This window comes from Chlorocebus sabaeus, chromosome 23, assembly GCF_047675955.1.
Source record: "Chlorocebus sabaeus isolate Y175 chromosome 23, mChlSab1.0.hap1, whole genome shotgun sequence".
Lineage (NCBI taxonomy): Eukaryota > Metazoa > Chordata > Mammalia > Primates > Cercopithecidae > Chlorocebus > Chlorocebus sabaeus.
Window position 1 is genome coordinate 58,467,061 of NC_132926.1, and position 8,908 is coordinate 58,475,968.

The 8,908-nt window shown below is 41.5% G+C and overlaps 1 protein-coding gene across 30 annotated transcripts in view; it reads right to left on the reverse strand.

Annotated features, from left to right (window-relative positions):
* The window catches only part of CSNK1G3 (casein kinase 1 gamma 3), a 102,479-nt gene extending 97,136 nt beyond the window's left edge, over window positions 1-5,343 (reverse strand). For 5 of the 30 annotated variants that reach the window (XM_008014263.3, XM_073010733.1, XM_008014266.3 and 2 more), the window contains exons 1-2: window positions 4,899-5,331; window positions 2,922-3,085 (exon numbers count right to left, since the gene is read on the reverse strand). The gene's annotated coding sequence lies outside the window, so the exon portion shown is untranslated. Of the gene's footprint in view, window positions 1-2,533; window positions 2,694-2,921; window positions 3,086-3,604; window positions 3,734-4,898 lie in introns of all 30 variants that reach the window. The other 25 variants (XM_008014272.3, XM_008014269.3, XM_073010734.1 and 22 more) reach the window with 16 other exon arrangements.
* Window positions 5,344-8,908: the final 3,565 nt, after the last annotated feature.

Here is an 8,908-nt window from a genome sequence, read left to right on the forward strand (position 1 = left end):
ATTGATTTTGGCTATTCACTTGATTTCAAAGCAGCCAACTGGTTCTCATACAAACACCTTTTTATCTTCGGAGTTCAATGAATAATAATTCATTAAACTATGCGATTACATCATCAAGTGCCATAACAGTGTGTTGGGTACAAACACACGTCTCTTGGTAAGTATACAGTAACTGGGGGGAATAAAAGTTCAAGATCAAACTAAAGAATAGGCTACACTCAATGTAGCATGAGCATCAGTCAGCAAATTCTACAGAGAGAATGAAAACTATCATTTAATCTCACGAGTGGGTTAAGCAGAGGTCAGGTAACAGAGATTTTCCTGTAACAGGGTGTTCCTGAGAGTCTTTGCTTGTCTACCCACCAATCCACCCTCTAAAATTCTTATCAGCAACTTCTGAAATGAAGGACAGAAGATTTACACAGTGCCTACTATGTGGCAGGCATCACATAGTCCTTGGCACTTTATATGAATTTCCTCCATTTTGATGAAGAACACAATGGCGGAGTAACAGGGTAACTCTTCCCTTTTTTTCCAAATGTAGCTATCAGCTAAAGAAAGTACTTCCAGGTAACACAAAGTGATCTAAATAAATGTAATAAATTTGAATACAACTTCAACCTCACATTACTACCCTAGAGAAAAAAAACATTAAACTTTGCATTTAAGAAAAAGAGTATCATCAGATCTTATCTCATTCCATTGAAAAGTTATGAAAAATGTGGACATGATTTAGCCATGTGGACATAATTTACTCATAAATTTTCAATAAATTATAACTATGTAACATATCATTAGTAAACAAAGCAACCAAAAAAGTATGTCTTATCTCCCCAATACTTCAATTCATTGTTAAAAATGATTTCTTATAACTAAGATGATAAGCACCAAGCGGCAGGAGAGAGTATAACCAATCACTATGGTCTAAGAACAAATCAATACATATTTTCCTTAGGTTTCATAATAGAAGGGAAGCCCAAACATTTAGAGTTGCTAAATCTCAGCTTTCAGAGAGAGCTTAAAAAAAAGAAACAAAAAATGTCTAACAGCAGCCTCCACTATGTCGCTAAAAGTTATACATTTCTATATTTATCTCTCCTTCCATATTTCCTGAGCAGTTCAGATGCTCCTGAAAATCATTTCACATTAATAGAGAACGCACACTTCATTTCTATACATTAAGAATCCAAGCATAGTTCTGTCCTGCAGATCAGCAAAAGGTGATGCTCTGAGGTACCTTAAATTACCGGAACCATACTGTCTGCACCTACAGAATCCCACAATTAAAGACAGATACCTCAAAACTGCCACTTCTGAAGAAATTACATCATAAAGAACCAACACTCAGACACATACTATCAATTAATACCACTAATTGCCAACTGCTTGAGAAAAGATCAGAAAAAGGATGAAGACGGAAAATAAGAAAAAATAGATCATTGGTGGATTAAGACTTTGAAGTCAGAAAAAAAATAAACTGATTCAAACATTCACTCTGTTACTTCCAAGATATATCTTCAACACATTATTTAAACTCCAGAAGACTGTTTCCTGCTCTCAAAAATGAGGTTACACCACCTAACTCATAGAGTTGTCTTAATAGTATCATTTATGGCCTCTATCAAAGTATGCACTTAATAAATTATAGGAGGTATTGTTGTTGTTACTGGGAGGTTGAAGGGAACACAAATTCAAATTCAGTTATAAGTCCTTTTTGAATACTAAGAGGGGAATAATTAAGGAAGCTAAGAGGGAAATAATTAGGAGGAAAAAAAACCTTCAATTTTCCCTGTAACATGATTTTACATGCACTTATAAACTGATTTTTTTTTTCTAAGCACTCCTTTGATAATGATTAAGTGTGGGGTTACATTATTTTAGGGTCATCTAATATTTAAGATGACTTAAAAACTTCACACACATTTATCCGGAACTGTGAAAGTGTCTCATATTATCATCCCTCTGGTACTGTCAATTTTCTTCACGTACAGATTCCTTTATTATTACTTCATTAAAACCACTTTCTGTGAAAACATACACTCTTTACATTTCACTTCATCCACAGTAAATCTCACTATCAACAATAATGTAACTATTCAATGACCTATATTTTGTTATTTAATACTTCAGCATTCCTTCTATTTAGTTTGATACATCCTTTTGGGAAGCCCTTTGGAACAAAACAACCACTTGTTCCATTCTGCAAAACATCTGAACCAATAAACTATACCAGAATAAGTCTACTCCCAGCATAAAGGGATTACAGGATGGATCAGAGGAGACACAGAGAAGTAACTGGAGAGCTTCTCTTCTTGAGTCACATTTTTACAGTCTGGATTGATTTCATGTATAACCAATTACTAGATTACCAGACACACTCATATTAAAATGTAAATAAATAAATATAACAAAACTATGTATAGATTGTTTTGGATTATATACTTTTCTGCTTTCCTTCAGTAGTGCCAATGATAGAAAATTGACTATTTTGTTATAACTTGTTTCCTTAAACTTACTATCCTTATTTGCCTACCTACTGTAGCATAGGTTCCGTACATTTGGACCTTCATGCCTCCAACTGACTCATCTTTAAATACAAAGTTGGACTTCCATGGCCTGATCTCCAGCTACTTTCATAGCTTCTCCCACAAAGACCTCCTGGCAAAACAGCCTTATGTCCAGTTCAACAAGCCCTGTAACACAATCACATGCCTTTGCTCAGGCTGTTCCCTTCACCCAGGAAACTACCCCCACCGTCACTCCCTCCGCCCCCATTTTGCCTATTAAACTATGTTAAGGCCCAGATGGAGTGTTACCAGCTCTACATTCATTCAAAATTTCCCAGTCAAAAATTAGTGTCTCACACACACCCCATGCGTCCAATACACCTCCAACAAAACCCACAGGAATCTGTGAATTACCTCTGTGTATGTCTGCTTCTCCCTTGAAGGCAGTACTGAGTCTCATTCATCTTCATATTCTACCCACTGTTCCATCCTTGCCACACAGTAAAGGTGGTCCTGGTTGAATTAATTCCTTGATTCCACTAATCCCAGTCCTTTATTTTCAAGGAAGTAATAAATGCCTTTCACGTACAGAAGATTTTGTTAATATATTGTAAATGCTTGCAAAATCTAATGATGAAAATGTCAATAATTACGTAATGCACTAATGTTTAAGCTGATGAATGGCAGAAGGGGTGGATGACTACAATAAATCATCAGTAAAGATAATAGTTTCTCAAGATCCCCCAAAAATGTCATTCATAACATTAAAATTAACCTTTCTGTCCCCCATTCTAATAATTACTTCTACTTAATACATATTCAGAAATGCAAGTTCACATAAAGCAGAAGTGTCTGTACATTCTGCTAAGAATGTATCTCAAAGCCATACAATGTATTTGATAACATCTTTCTTCCAATGCCCATAAATGTAATTTTTATCTTTTATCTTCTGTGCAACTATAAAGGTTAACTATACAAAATAAGATAATTTTAACTTAAGATACAACTGGAGCAAAGTTTGTAAATAATTACAAAATACACTAAGTACATCTCCAAAAAAAAAAAAAAGAAAGAAAGCTATTAAGAATGTCACACACCAGATCTGATTTTTTTGACGAAAAATGATTTCTAGTTTCACATCTTTCTAATTCCACATTATTCTCACAATTCCTGTAATGTTTTTCTTCTAAATGTATGGGGAAAGCCAATATTCCTCGAAGAAACATCTTTAAAAAGAAACATCTTTAAAATGTATACAGTTTTAATTTTATATCCCATCTTAGATATAGTTTGCTATCTCTTATATCTGTGGGCAAATGTCATTTGAATCGGAAGAAGTAATTACAAAAGTTAAAATAATGATTTACTTTCTTAATTCATTAAAAATAAGTACTTATATAATTCTCTAATTTAAAGTAGATATTTTAGCAGAAGATTTAAAAGGGGCCACTGAGCAGCCTGGGTGATTAGCACAAAAGAGTTAAAAGTAATTCACACAGTGTATCAACAGTAGCTGTCTCCCACACACACAGGCACACTCTCTCTCTCCCCCATCTGAACTTTTCCTCCCTGAAACATGAGGTGGGAGAAGGGGAATGACCATGACACAGGCCTAACTACCCCCACCCCACGAATAGACACACATCTCCCTCCTCTCATCCTGCTGAAAAGAAATGTGGAGGCTATGGACCAAGAGACCCGACGCCTCTCAGAGTCACTTCCCCTGCATGTGGGATAAACAAACCGGCACCATGAGAGTAACCATCAGAGTAATTATGTTAACCTTTGACTAATGTCTTAGTTAAGTTTTTAGTTGAGTCAAAGCTCTAAGAAACAGGTAAATCCCTGTGTTCCCCCACCCAACCCCTTAAACACTCCAACGGGAAGTTTATCCCTGAACTGAACGCTGGCCCCTGTCGCCTCCTCCCAGCCGATACATGCCTCCTTCCTGCCCAAAGCCCCTACTCCAAAGGTAATTGTCGGGACACAGTCAAGGAGCACCGTGGGCGACACTCCCCACCTCCCAATCTCTTCTAAGGAAGCCCCCGCCGGGCCAGCTGGCCCACCTCCCTCGCCGCCCCAGTCGCGCCGCACCACTCCGGCAACTTTTGCACCCAGGCCGGCCCGCCACCCGCGGCCCCCGCTGCCCCCTAGCCCTCCGCGCCCTCAGCCTCGGACCGCGGGCCCCTCCGGCCCACGCCTCCTGGCCGCCCGCCCTGGTCTTCGCCCACCCCTCCCCCGACACCCGCGCCGGCGGCGCCGCCCCCGCCGCACCCCACCCCACCCCGCCCGAGACCCCAGCCCCATCCGGGAGGGAGGGCGCCGCGGCCGCGCCGAGGCAGCCACCGGGCCGGGGCTGGCGGCCGAGCACCAACGCGCAGGGGGCTTTACCTCAGAGGCGCGGCCGCGAGCAGCGGGGTCGGTCCCGGGCGCGGGCGGCGCCCCCAGTCAGTCAGTCAGCGCCGGCGGGGGCAGCGACGGCGGCACATCACACCCGCCGGCGGCCGGAGGAGGAAAGCGAGCCACGCAGGGAGCGAGCGAGCGAGGTAGGGGGGAAGGAGCGAGCGAGGTAACGCAGCGCTGCTCGGATTCGGTCCTTGCACTGCCGCTGGTGTCTCCTACCGCCGCCGCTGGCCGGAGAGTCGCCGCCCGAGCCTCTGCTGTCGCCACCGATGCAGCTGGGAATGAATGCACAGCGGCGCCTCGCTTATCCGGAGGTCAAACATCCTTCTGCCTCGGGCATCCGGATCGACGCCGGACCCGGAAGTGAACACATGGAAAAAAAATTAAAAAGGAAAGCGTCTCTCTAGCTGCCGCGGCCCCCAAGCTGCCCGCATCAGCGAAAAGAGCCGAGTAGAGCCGAAGATTGCACCAGCCTTCTTGGATTGGTCGGATCGCCGACCGGAAAGGAGACGGCGCGGTCATTGGCTGGCAAGGTATATAAAGCCTACGCCGCGCCCTCTCCTCGTCTTCCTAGAGCCGTGCGTGAGAGAAAGTGAGGAGCGGTGGTGGATACGAGTGTTTCTCTGGATGAGGCAGTGGGCGGAGAGGCATAGCAAAGTCTACACAGAGAACTGGAAGAAAACGCCCCCGTGCTTTAGGAGAGCTGCTAAGAATTGAGTGAGCAAAGAGCCTTAAGGGTGCCATTGTGCCAAGTCAGGGTGCTGAGGCTTTCCCTATTGTGCTCAGCCCGCCAGGTTCCAAAAAATCTTAGGGCCCGGCCTAGGAGTATGACATCACTGGGTTGACGTTTTCCCCAACTTCTCTATAACCCCAGTGCTATATCAGGGCTCCAACTGCTTAGAAATATGAATTATGTCTCACATTTGCATCTCATTTGCTGTTTGTAAGCTGAGGTAATCCTCTGAATTATATAGTGTGGTATTATCTGTTTTTCAAATTCGTCTCCCAAAGTTCTGAGAAGCCAAACATCACCCAAGTCATCAGGTTGTAGTGCACAAACTGAAATCAGTGTTTCTGACCTTCACTCAAGTCCACTGCCTACATAGAAAGAATATGACATTCCTTTCATTTTCCCTCTTGCAGTTGGTTCCCTGGGATGAAGATAAGTCATTTTGGTAGACTTCTATGGAAATTGATCCACCACGAAGGCATTGAAACTATAATTTTTTAAAATTGTGATTCATATGTCTCAAGTCCTTTCAAAAAGTTAGGCATGAAGGTGTGCAGGAAGAAGAATCATAGCCTGGTGCCATGTTGTAAAAATGTTCATTTTATCAAACACGTTTATATTCTTGATGTACTTACTGTATCAAGAAACTTGAGTCTTGTGTATAGCTCTCCTGTCCACCTCTCAAAACGAAATGCCTCTAATGAAACAAATGCACTCCTTCATTTTCCTCCCTACTTTGCCAGGTTAATGGTATACCTAATGCGTTACCTTTGGAGGGGTAGTTAGTATGGAAATCTGTTTTTGATTTTGGTTTGTAATACAACAGTGCCTTTTTTTTTTTTTTTTTTTTTTTTTTTTTTTTGGGACGGAGTCTCTCGCTCAGTCGCCCAGGAGTGCAGGGCGCGATCTCGACTCACTGCAAGCTCCGCCTCCCGGGTTCATGCCATTCTCCTGCTTCAGCCTCCCAAGTAGCTGGGACTACAGGCGCCCGCCGCCACGCCTGGCTAATTTTTTGCATTTTTAGTAGAGACGGGGTTTCACCGTGTTAGCCAGGATGGTCTCGTTCTCCTGACCTCGTGATCCGCCCGCCTTGGCCTCCCAAAGTGCTGGAATTACAGGCGTGAGCCACCGCGCCCGGCCAACAGTGCCTTTTAAAAAAACAAACAAACAAACAAAACAAAACAAAAAAAAAACCTCCCTTCTCACTTTCTTCTCCAAACTGGAAGTTAAGAAGTGACTAGCATCACCAGTCTTCGAAGGGTAGTGTTAAGAGCTCTGCTCCATACTTACTACACCGTCATTCTGTAGGAGACTCAAAAGCAGCTAAGATGTATGCATGCTCAGAATTGTGAATGACTTGCCTAAGCAGATGACATATCCCAGGATTTCTGATCTCTCCCAGGACCCCCTGCTAGACAAGAAACAAAGTTGACATCTCACTCAGTAGAAGTGTCTGCAACACAGGAAACTAAATATTGTCCTCAACTCCCAACAAACCTTTTTATTCTCTCTACCTCAAAAAACTCAGTTTTGATAAAGAACATCTACCTTTCTAAGTTTTCATAAATGGTTGAGAAAGTCAAGTATATAAATATATGATCAAATCACATTTTTAAATTAAAAATGAGCTGGTCTAAGTAAGTACAGTGGTACTTAAAACGAATTGATCACAGCCAGTTACAGATTTCTTTGTTCCTTCTCCCCTCCTGCTGTTTCACTTGACTGGTATTTATTAAATTATATTAGAAATGGATGGGAATAAGTGTTTACATTTTTAACACTGCAGTGAAGAATTTGGTTAAAATTTGGCCCATAAACTCCTATAGATTAAAATTGACAAAGCCTGGTGTAGTGGTGAATGCCTATAGTCCCAGCAACTTGGGAGACTTGAGGCAGTAGGATCCCTTGATCCCAGGAGTCTAAGGCCAGCCTGGGCCGCATAGTAGGACCTTTTCTCAAAAAAAAAAAAAAAAAAAAGACAAGTAACCCAGGTAGGAGGCAATGACATTTTCAGGTCATTCTATTAACTTATAAAACAAATTGCTTTGGGAAGCCAAGGTGGGTGGATCACCTGAAGTCAGGAGTTAGAGACCAGCCTGGCCAATGTGGCAAAACCCCATCTCTACTAAAAATACAAAAATTAGCCAGGTGTGGTAGCATGCACCTCTAATCCCAGCTACTCTCAGGAGACTTGAGGCAGGAGAACCACTTGAACCTGGGAGGCGGAGGTTGCAATAAGTGGAGATAGCGCCACTGCACTCTAGCCTGGGCGACAGAGTGAGACTCAGTCTAAAAAAAAAAAAAAAAAAAATTTATGTATATATGAAAAATCGGCAATGTGAAAACAGCTTATATTAATGAAGGAAAAGCCAAACCACAGGCATTGCAAGCAAAACTCTTTATCTTATAGCATGATGTTCCAACCTAAGCAGCCAGATTATACTTTTCACTCTGCTATGTTACAAATCAAATACAGTTTATTTGTTGTGTCACCTCACATTTCCTGGCATTACCACTCTTCAGGTATTTATATTCTATTAATATTTTTCATTATGATTATAACATAAATTCATGTGATGCTGTTGTCACAATTGTATAGTACATTGGAAACTTGCGTTTATCAAATTCTCTTTTGACAAAAGCTTTGTCTACATGTCCTACAGATGCTTGGTGAGAGAGAATGGTATGTAGTTTGTGGAATGTAAAGCTGGCCATTTTTTCTCCTTTGTAAGCAGTAAAATTTAAAGTGGAAGAAAGATGGAAACGAAACAGTTTGATTATGGTTTTATGCAGGAAATTATGAGATTAAGATATTTACTAAGACTTTTCAAAATAAAAACTGATAAAACATTCATTTTCTTCTTTCCAATATTTTGCTTAACTGTAATGGTAAACCTGGCATGGTGATTAACTGGTTGCCAGAATAAGGCCTGAGGCATCACCAAATTATACTTAATTCTTTATTTTTTAACATTATTTTAAAGGAAAAGTACCTGGAAGAAAGATGTAATTAAGAAGTAAACAATGAAGTAGAACAGGGAAGGATGCAAAATGGAGAACTATAACAATAGCCAGGGGCTGGGAGCAGAGCAGCATATTTTACTGCGACGAGGAGAATAATTTCTTCCCCCATCAAGCCTACAGTCAAGGGGAGGAAGAAGAAGGATTCTGGGAGAAAGCAGCTATAGCAGGTTTTGGGGAAGCTATTGCTTAGCAACCTTTATTTCAGATTGTTACATGAGTACAGCTCGAAAGAGTCAAGACACTG